General features: G+C 37.5%; 1 pseudogene; it reads left to right on the top strand.

The window, feature by feature from the left end:
* The first annotated feature begins 239 nt into the window (after positions 1–239).
* LOC147463632 (uncharacterized) lies at positions 240–7350 on the top strand (annotated as a pseudogene).
* Positions 7351–9314: the final 1964 nt, after the last annotated feature.

The following is a 9314-nucleotide window of genomic DNA, read 5'->3' as shown; positions in this document are numbered from 1 at the left end:
TAATTATTGAAGTTGCACAATGCTGCAAAGTTTTATCTAATGTGGATCTGTGACTTAAAGTATGTAGTATTACAACGTTCGACACTAGGATCATGTGTTAATGTGGTGTTTGGGCCATTATAGTCCGTGTAACCATGGCTCGTGACATTTAGGTGATACAGGCATACATGGCTTTCACCTCCAAGACTTTCAAGTGTACATGCGCGTATAAATGTGCATTTACACCTAAAGGATATCAAATGTTGAGCAGAAGCACCTTTTTTCAACATAGAAAACAGGAGACACTGCAGAAATTTCACCCTGATTTCCATCACAACAGAAATCTTGAAGCCCTTCAGGGGCAATCACCTAATGTGAATGATCTTGATAGTACACCACCTCTCCATAGTGCATCCGATAATGACACCACACAAAGAATGTGGTGTACATGTTCTGCATTTTGCCATGGTGAAAAATATGTTGGGAAAACGACATTTTTCAGGCATGCATAACTAAGGAGTGTTGCAGGTAGTCTAGCAAGTGAACTTGGGTTTGTAAATGAAGATGACATGGAGGTAAGGCACTTTGATGACAATGTACCAGACATGGAACCATCAGATGCCTCTTTGAATGTGGAAGAGGGCTTTGAAGAGGGCATAGATTTGAGATCAGCAAATACAAGTAGAGCACGTGAAGACTACAAACAACCTACTGGTCTAGATCATGCGCCGCTTGGAATTGCAATTTTATCAAAGATCATTCAATTTTAGACATTGTGGGATGAATATCAAGTTCCCATTAGCGGTCAAGACGAAATTCTTCGTCTACTCTTCAGTGACATGGGTGGGGCAAGAATAGGCAAGCATGACTCCACTAGAGAAGATCCAAGCCTGAGCAAAATCTTGGTTCGACTTGAACATGATTGGGATGGTCTTTTGTTTGATAATTATAGGGTGCCTACTTGATGGGAGCAGTTGCAATCTCTATTTCAAGGGCTTAGTATGGTACAACCTCTTCAATACAGAGTCTGCATGGGTGAAGAAGGGAATCTCCATGAGCCAGAGCTCCTACGTCCAAGCAAGGAGGACAACTATGAAGGATGTAGTGTGGAAATTTGTGCATGCATTAGTAATAATAGAAGAAGGAAAGCAAAGCGTGATTGCTTGGCATGTCGTGAAAGGTGCCCAAGTTGTCTCAAGCCTCGCAAGGAGACACTAGCCTTTGATTATCTCCCAATTGGGAGACAAATTGAGCTTATGTTGAAGAGTCGTTCTTTGTCCCATGGTATGCTCTCCATGTGGAGAAACCGAGACAAATGGTTGGGAAAGTCACCTGAACTACAACCGGAGTCTATCTATGACTTTTGAGATGGTGTCGTATAGTCTAGCACTTTTGGGACCCACATCAAACATTTGAGCTTCCAGTTATCTATACAACCCCAGGGTGTAATAAGGTGTACACAACGTTTTCTCCTTCATCCCGTCCGCCACAGGAGATTCAACAAGGGTGGAATGAGCAGACTCAAGAATATATTTTCGTGTGTAGAGATTGTCGCAGACGTATAGTCACTAGTAAGAAATTGATTGAGGTATGGTCTTAGTATTACTGGCATGGTATTTTTATTTTCATTTTTTGAGTATTTTCATATGGCATTATAATTTTCCAGGGAGATCCCCGTAACCTGGCACTTCTATTGCATTGGGATGGGTTCCAATCTTCTCACACCACACAGAAAGATAATGGGGTGGTAGAGATAAAAATTTTGAACATGAGAAAATCTTCCAACGTTAGTGTACTCCCAGTAATGTTCCTCCCATTTAGCTCCAAGAAAGTAGCCCGAAACAATAGTGGTCTATTTGGTGCTTTTCTACGTCCTCTTATGGAGGAATTGCAAGACTTGTTCACGTTAGGAATAACAGTACACTACAACTATGATGTTAACAAAAAAATTGGCATGGGAACTGAATGGCAACAGACATGCATATTACGTGGGATGCTTATGATGGTCAGTGGAAATTATCCTGCCCAGTGCAAAATAGGACTCTTCAAGGACGGTGGCAAGGAGGGTTGTCGAAGAGACAAGCCCAAAGAAACTCTTGACGCTAGTAATCCAATGTATAGAGGGCGATATGTTTATGATGATAATAGACGACAAGCAAGATATCCACCAACAAAATGGTCCATTTTGGAAATGTCCAATGCAGTAACTCAGGCTAGAAGTGAAACCTCAAATGAAAAGAGAGACTAATCTTGCACATGCAGGACTATCTGGAGAGTCGGTGTTATGGAAGCTCTTTGACTTATATGGCTTTGACTTGTCACGTGACTTGGTGTATGATACAATGCACGTTCTTCCATTGAATTTGTTCAATAAATATACATCAAATGTCGTGCGAGGATTGCAAAATGAATTGAAAAAGAAGGTGGATGAATGTTGCAAGCTTGTATACAATCTTGCACTACCATCAATTCGCAATGGCAAATGGCCACACACTCCTCGCAAGTACTTGAAGGTTTTAAGGCAGAGGAAAATCAAAAATTTGTTCAGTGGTGTCTTCCATATGTATTGAGTGTCATCAACAAGGTATCAAGACCCGTGTATGAGCTTGGTCTTCTCCTTATAGACATTGCCCACACATTTTACAATTTTAGTCGTGAAAAGGGTTGGACAAAGGAGAGTATCAAGATGATGCGATCATTGTTCTCATCTTGGCGAGTAAGGAGCGAGGAATTCTTTGGTCCAAACTCTTCACCATTGGAGCATGTTGCTGGGAATGGGGAATTGCTTTATGACATTATCCGGCATGGATCTGATGATATATATTGGTGCTACACTTTTGAAAGGATGGTCTCCATATATATGGGAGTAAACACAAATAAAAAACATAATATGATAACTTATGTCCACTTTTACAAGCGTGTTTTGTTTACATGGGTTACGCACATGCTTCAAGAGGAGAAGGATGGATTCTTGCCACACAAGAGGAATTTGTCATTCTTACACCAAAGGTTGATACTCCCAGATGATTTCACTCTACTGCATCCTATGAGTCAACAATGTTCTATCTTCCATGAAAAAGGGCTCTTGGAACTCTCATCTCTAACAAGAGCCAGGGAGCTATGGCATAAGATTTTGGCAGATCATGAACCAGCTTACTTCCACAACATGATTAGAGCAAAATGGATCGGTATAACCAAGAAGAAACGCACAAAGAGATGCCTATCAGATGAGGAGAAAATGTACTTTCAGCAACTGTGGTCGATGACAATTAGTGAAGGTGAAAATACTCTTGTCACAACCTACCAAAAGATACTTTACCAGGGTGAGGCTTTTAAAGTTGGTGACCATGTGACTGTAAAGCATGACAATGGTGATACTGATGCTCTTCTTGTAGGGCATTGGAAGGCAAAAATAAAAACATTGTTCTCTATTGAGCACAATGGTCAATATTATTTGTATTTTGGGGTAGAGTATTATAGACAATGCATATCCTCACACAATGGGGTTGACGAACGAATAGTTCATCATGCAACTGGAATGAGCATTGTGCAACAACAAACTATGCCATACACTTGGGATTGTGTAAGACCAATCTCATCTTTGATGCATAAGTTCATACCTCTTCCGTTGATAGGTAACATACTAGTAGCATATGAGGTGAAGGATTTGATTCAAAGAAAGAGGCTTACAACTCTCGGAGAGGTCAGACATGCACCCCTTGGGTAGAGGTTGGTGATATCGTTCTGGCAACCAAAAGTGATGGTGAAGATGATCTTGTACACGTAGTTGTTCGAGAGATTGACCACCAGGGTAAAAAATGCAAATTAGCTTGGCTAGTACGCGATAGTTTTGATCATTGTACATGGAGTTTACAAATCCAGCAGTACGATGAGAGAGATTGTAACTCATGCAAAGTAGTGATACATGACTTTATTGTAAATAGTAGGAGGTGCATGTCTTCAAGAAGTGGTGCACAATTAAATTTGCCAGTACAGTTTGGAGATGCACAAGTTACTTAGCCTTTCATGTATCTAACATTAAAGTAATTTAATCGATTGGAAAGAATATTTTGTTGTGGGTTTTAAGTTTTGTTCACATTTTATATGATTTAAGGTATAACTTGTGACATTATAGCTATTACATGGCTTCTCCATCTGAAACAATGTCTCTCAAAGAGACAATAGCAATGCTAGAGAAAAGGGTAAAAGAGCTAGAATCAAGTGGTGGAGAGTCCTCTAAGGTTGATCATAAGAATAGTATGGCAGCTGGAAGATTGTCTCAAAGGCATAGCAAGGCTATACAAGTTGCAAAGGAAGACACAGTTGAAAAACCAGTTCCAACATATGAGCAACTCTTTCGCTTCCCACTCAAGAAAAGTGATAGAGATCCAGCACTCTTGTATGGAAAAGAGTTCCTTGCAAAGTATTACACTCACAGTGTACATGCAGTCCATGGCTCCAATCTGAGAACTGTTAGAGGTTGGATAAAATCATTTGATTCCAAGCTTTGTGACCTATGGCACAATATAATCTAGAGGGGAAGGATGAACTTGTGAGCTTCATTCAAGAGCACCATGATGAAATTGAGGAGATGAAGTTCCATGGTGCAGAGTACCATTGGAAAGTGGAGGACATCTACACATTTTTCTTGCGTCATAGGCAAGCGAAGCAAAAGAATGAAAAGAAAAAATCAACACTGGTCAATACCATAAATTTAATATCTGTAAGCCACATTATCATTAATTTTTCATAGTTTTTAGCTATAATAATAAGATTGATTATGTGAAGTTGTGCATTGTAGGGAACCGACTTAGTGAATACAAAGGTGGAAGACAAAGAAAAACAGCTTGTGGGAGTTTCTACATCTTTTTTTTGTTTTTTTTTATTAAAGTTATTTACAAATGTTATATAATTGCAGGTTGAGGAAAATCATTTGCAACCTATCAATGAGGATGTGTATCATCCTCATATTGACTTTGAGAAAGTCCACAACTATTCAGAGGAAATTTTCACTGGCATGCAAGTTGAAGCCCTTCTAGATGTATGTTTTCTCAACTTATACTATCTCAAATTATTTTGTACACTTTCTTTAATCTAGTTATTTACTATTAGGATGTAGAAGAAGAGGATGAGGCTTTAGCTTCAAATGGTTCTTTCTTGGCTCTTATTGAAGATGTCACAAAGGTATGTCTATGTTATTGTCATTTACAATAATTAAACTAGCTATATATTTAATGTGTTTTATTCTAAGAACATGCAAAGGTTGATCTCATTAAAGAACAAATGGATTTTGAGAGCTCTCATGAGGAAAATCAAGTAGATGTGAGCTCTAGAAAGAGTAAGCGTGCACCTAAGGTTTACTCACATCTTTTAACTTTTATATATATCATATCCTTGTATGCTTTGAGCTTTAACTTAAATATTTTGATGCAGTGGAATCAAAAGATGATGGATATGATGCAGACTAAAAAGGCAAAAAAAGATTGCGCCAAGAAAAAGGTAGTTGTTATCTATTGCCCAAATGTTCATAGTCTAGAGCTCTAACTGAACTTTTATGTTTTTTTCTATGCATACAGAGTGTACTGAAGAATGTTCTTAATGAGAGTGTTACTCTTCAAAACACAAAGGCCTTCAATGAACTCAAACATTGGTTGCATGAATATGTAAGGAGATTGACTTAGTTGTACTCATCTTTTGGCATGGATTAATCTTTTTCTATTAACACTAGGTTGGTAACCTAACAGGACATAAAAGTGTCCTTTCAGGGTTTTGAAAAAAACCTCCAAAACCATAGTAGATCCACTCATTTTGTAAAATCCTTTCATGAGTTATAGTTCAAGGCCTACTATACATGGAAAAAATAAGAAACTTGTAAAATTTCTCATCTTTTGGTCACACCAAGCCTCCAAAGTTGATGGACCAATACATTTTCATCAAAATAGTCATTTCTTACGTTTTGTTGCATAAAAAGAAGATTAGGGATTTTTGTAGGATTTGAGATAAATTCCCTAGTTAACTTCAATGGGTTGGTGATCAGAACATATGATTGCTTCTCACTCACTATTTTTTGTTTTGCCAAAAGAAATAGGTACAAAAGAGTTGAATTTTTACCATTCTGCAAACCTATCATCAAAGTTTCTATAGCCACGCTCAATACAAATAATATATGCATGTTTTCTTAGTTCCCTATTGTCCTTTAGGTTCATAAGGAGCCATGGAGCATGTCAAAAGAATAATACATCTCTTACCAAGAGGAATCTTGGGGACAAAGATGAAGTACTAAATACAACAAACATAAAAAAACTAGTTTCAACATTATGAGTTGTAAAATCCCATAGAAACTATTCAATATCTAGCCAAATTTGATCCTTATGACTAGATATGGTTACTACCTACAAAATGCATGTAGTTGTCACAAGAAACTAATAATATTGAAAAAGCTATACTTGATATACTAGAACGTTTCGTTTTCTTTTATAATTGAAAAAATCAACCATCGTTGTCTACTATGCAAAATAGGGTATTAGGTGCCCCAAAACTCAAGGAATATTAGCTTTATGTTACAATATGCGACATAGAAAATCAAAAATGCATTTGGATATCATGAAAGCCACCAAAAAAATCATAGAAGAGCTAAAATTGGCTAAAAAACAGGATTTGATAATTTTTGTAATTTGGTCATAACTTACAACTTTAACATTTATTTCTCCCTAGAAGCATCAGGACATGTTGAGGACTACTAAAGATAGCTCTCTAGCATTATAGACCTCACAAACATGAATAAACATGAATTCTAGAGTGGTATAGTTGCAAAAAGTTGAAAAAAGCCAAAAACAGGACCCATTTTTTCACACAATTTAGGTTGTGAAACGTTGTGCAAGGACAAGGTTAAAGATGGAATTGATATTCCAAAAAAATGTCAAGTTTTTTTCAGCTCATGAGACAACTTTCTAGACAGATAGCACCTCAAAATCCATTTTGAAACTCTTGACATAATTCAAGGAAAATGTTCACTTAACAGGACATAAAAGTGTCCGAGGACATAAAAGTGTCTCATTACCAACATAGTGTTAAGTAGTGACTTTTTACAATTGAACTTTTATTTAGGATATGAACTTTGATAAAGACGACCAAGAGACGATTCTAATCAAGTTTTTAGAGGTTCCAACAATTGATGCATTGTATATTACGCTAAAGTCTAGTTTCAATCTAGCAAAGCGTAGTACGGATTTCATAGGAGATCGTCAAGAGCAAAGTGTGGATGGAATGCACTCATCATTTGTGGTGTACCTTTTGGCCACAAACAAAATTAGAATTTTCAAATGTGACTCTTCTCCACTAAATGTGGTTGATGTAATTGTGGTTGAGTGATGTTATGCTGATTTGTTTATTTTAATGTAACCTTGAGACCCAAAGAAAGTGTGAACATTCTAGCGTCAACGCTTTTCAATTATTAAATTTATGACTTAAATTGAATTCTTCAAAAAGCTATTGTGAGTTACTCTTATATATTGTTCTTTTCTTATGAGCTAGTCTCTGCTCCAAATACTTAATGAGTTTGATGCAAAGATTTAATGTCTTTGATGCAAGATCTACGACACATTTGTGAGATTTGCTATTATAATATTATTATTTTAATTATAAAGTCAATAAATTTATATATAATAAAAAAGTTATATTTATGTTATTCACTTATGTGACTCTTTTTGTCTCGCTACTGTATTAGGCAGCGTATATAAAACTAACGTGAATATTACTATATAGATTTTCTTATGTTCCTATTACTAAGTAGTTTTTTCTTGTGCATATGTTGGTCAAACAGCTATAAAGTTTTCTTTTCATGAGTGTTGGCCAAAAAGCTACATAGTTTTATTATGTGGGTCATTTTTACTGCATATATATATAACACTACAAGAGGCTATTCATATTAGCGACGCTCACACAGCGACGCTCAAAAAAAATTTCCCGGCGTCGCTATGAGCGTCTCAAATTTCTTTGTAAATTTGCGACGCTCATAGCGACGCCGACTGGGCTAAAAAATAACAGAGCGCGCCCAAAAACTCAGATCTCAGATCTGAGTTTTTCGGCGCCCTCAAGCAAAGAGCAGGTAATGCTCTCCTTCTCTCTCTCTCTCTCTCTCTCTCTCTCTCTCTCTCTCTCTCTCCACACATACACACACACACACACACACACACGAGGAGAGGAAGGAGAGCCAGGTATGCTCCTTCCCTCTCCTCATTCTCATGTTCCCTTCCCCTCTTTCTCTCTCCCTCTCTCTCTCTCTCACACACACACATAGTGTTTTTGAGAGAGAGAGAGAGAGAGAGAGAGAGAGAGAGAGAGAGAGAGAGAGAGAGTACAAACATAAACAAAAAGGCACACACACATACATAAACAAAGAATGCACACACACATTGAGAGAGGAAAAGAGAGAGAGAGCATGCATAAACAAAAAACGCACGCATTGAGAGAGGAAAAGAGAGAGAGAACATGCATAAACAAACAACGCACACATTGAGAGAGGAAAAGAGAGACAAAACATGCATACGATCCAAAAAAACGCACACACATTGAGAGAGAAAGAGAGAGAAACTAATTTAACGTCGTAGGAAACTAATTAAAATTAAAAGACCTAAAGATCTAGCCGACGAGGAGTTGAACTCAAGACCTATTATTCAAGAGGGAAATGGCATAATCAATCTATCATACTTGGCATGGGTGATAGAAAGGTTATACCATTTATCTCTTTTTATTGGCACACACATCCACACACGCGCACACACACAAGAAGAAGAGAGTTTTAACGTCGTAGGAAACTATCCTAAAAGACGTTAAAGATTAGGTTGGATGTAGACTTATGTTAAATTAGATTAGATTTAGGTTTATTTTTAATTAGATTTACGTTTATTTACGCTAGATTTAGATTTACGTTATATTAGATTAGATTTAGGTCTCCATAGACTGCGACGCCTGCATGAAGCGGGTGAAGAAAGCTCTCAATGGAATATAGGGTATTGCTGTCTTCACTCATGGTGGGCTCCGTCGATCCAAAAGTACTGGTGAAATGTCTTCAGAAGATAGGGAAGAAGGTGGATCTTCAGGGCGGCAAGAGTCACTACATCCCTGACACAATGACCATCTAGACAACCTCTAGTCATTCAACAGCAACTTCAAAGTTAGTAACAAGAGCAAGAACGGTCTAAAGGGCCAATTGCTGTCGTCAAATGTGGATGGGGATGAGGCAGCGTCACCGCCGGAAGTTAACTCTCACATCTTTAGTTATGAGAATGCCAACTCTTGCCGAGTTATGTGACAAATTATGTGTTAAATCAGTT

The sequence above is a fragment of the Adiantum capillus-veneris genome, chromosome 2 (assembly GCF_014529385.1).
Source record: "Adiantum capillus-veneris isolate H3 chromosome 2, ASM1452938v2, whole genome shotgun sequence".
Classification (NCBI taxonomy): Eukaryota; Viridiplantae; Streptophyta; class Polypodiopsida; order Polypodiales; family Pteridaceae; genus Adiantum; species Adiantum capillus-veneris.
Note: the sequence above shows the minus strand (reverse complement) of the source record. Positions and strands in the feature narration are given on the sequence as shown.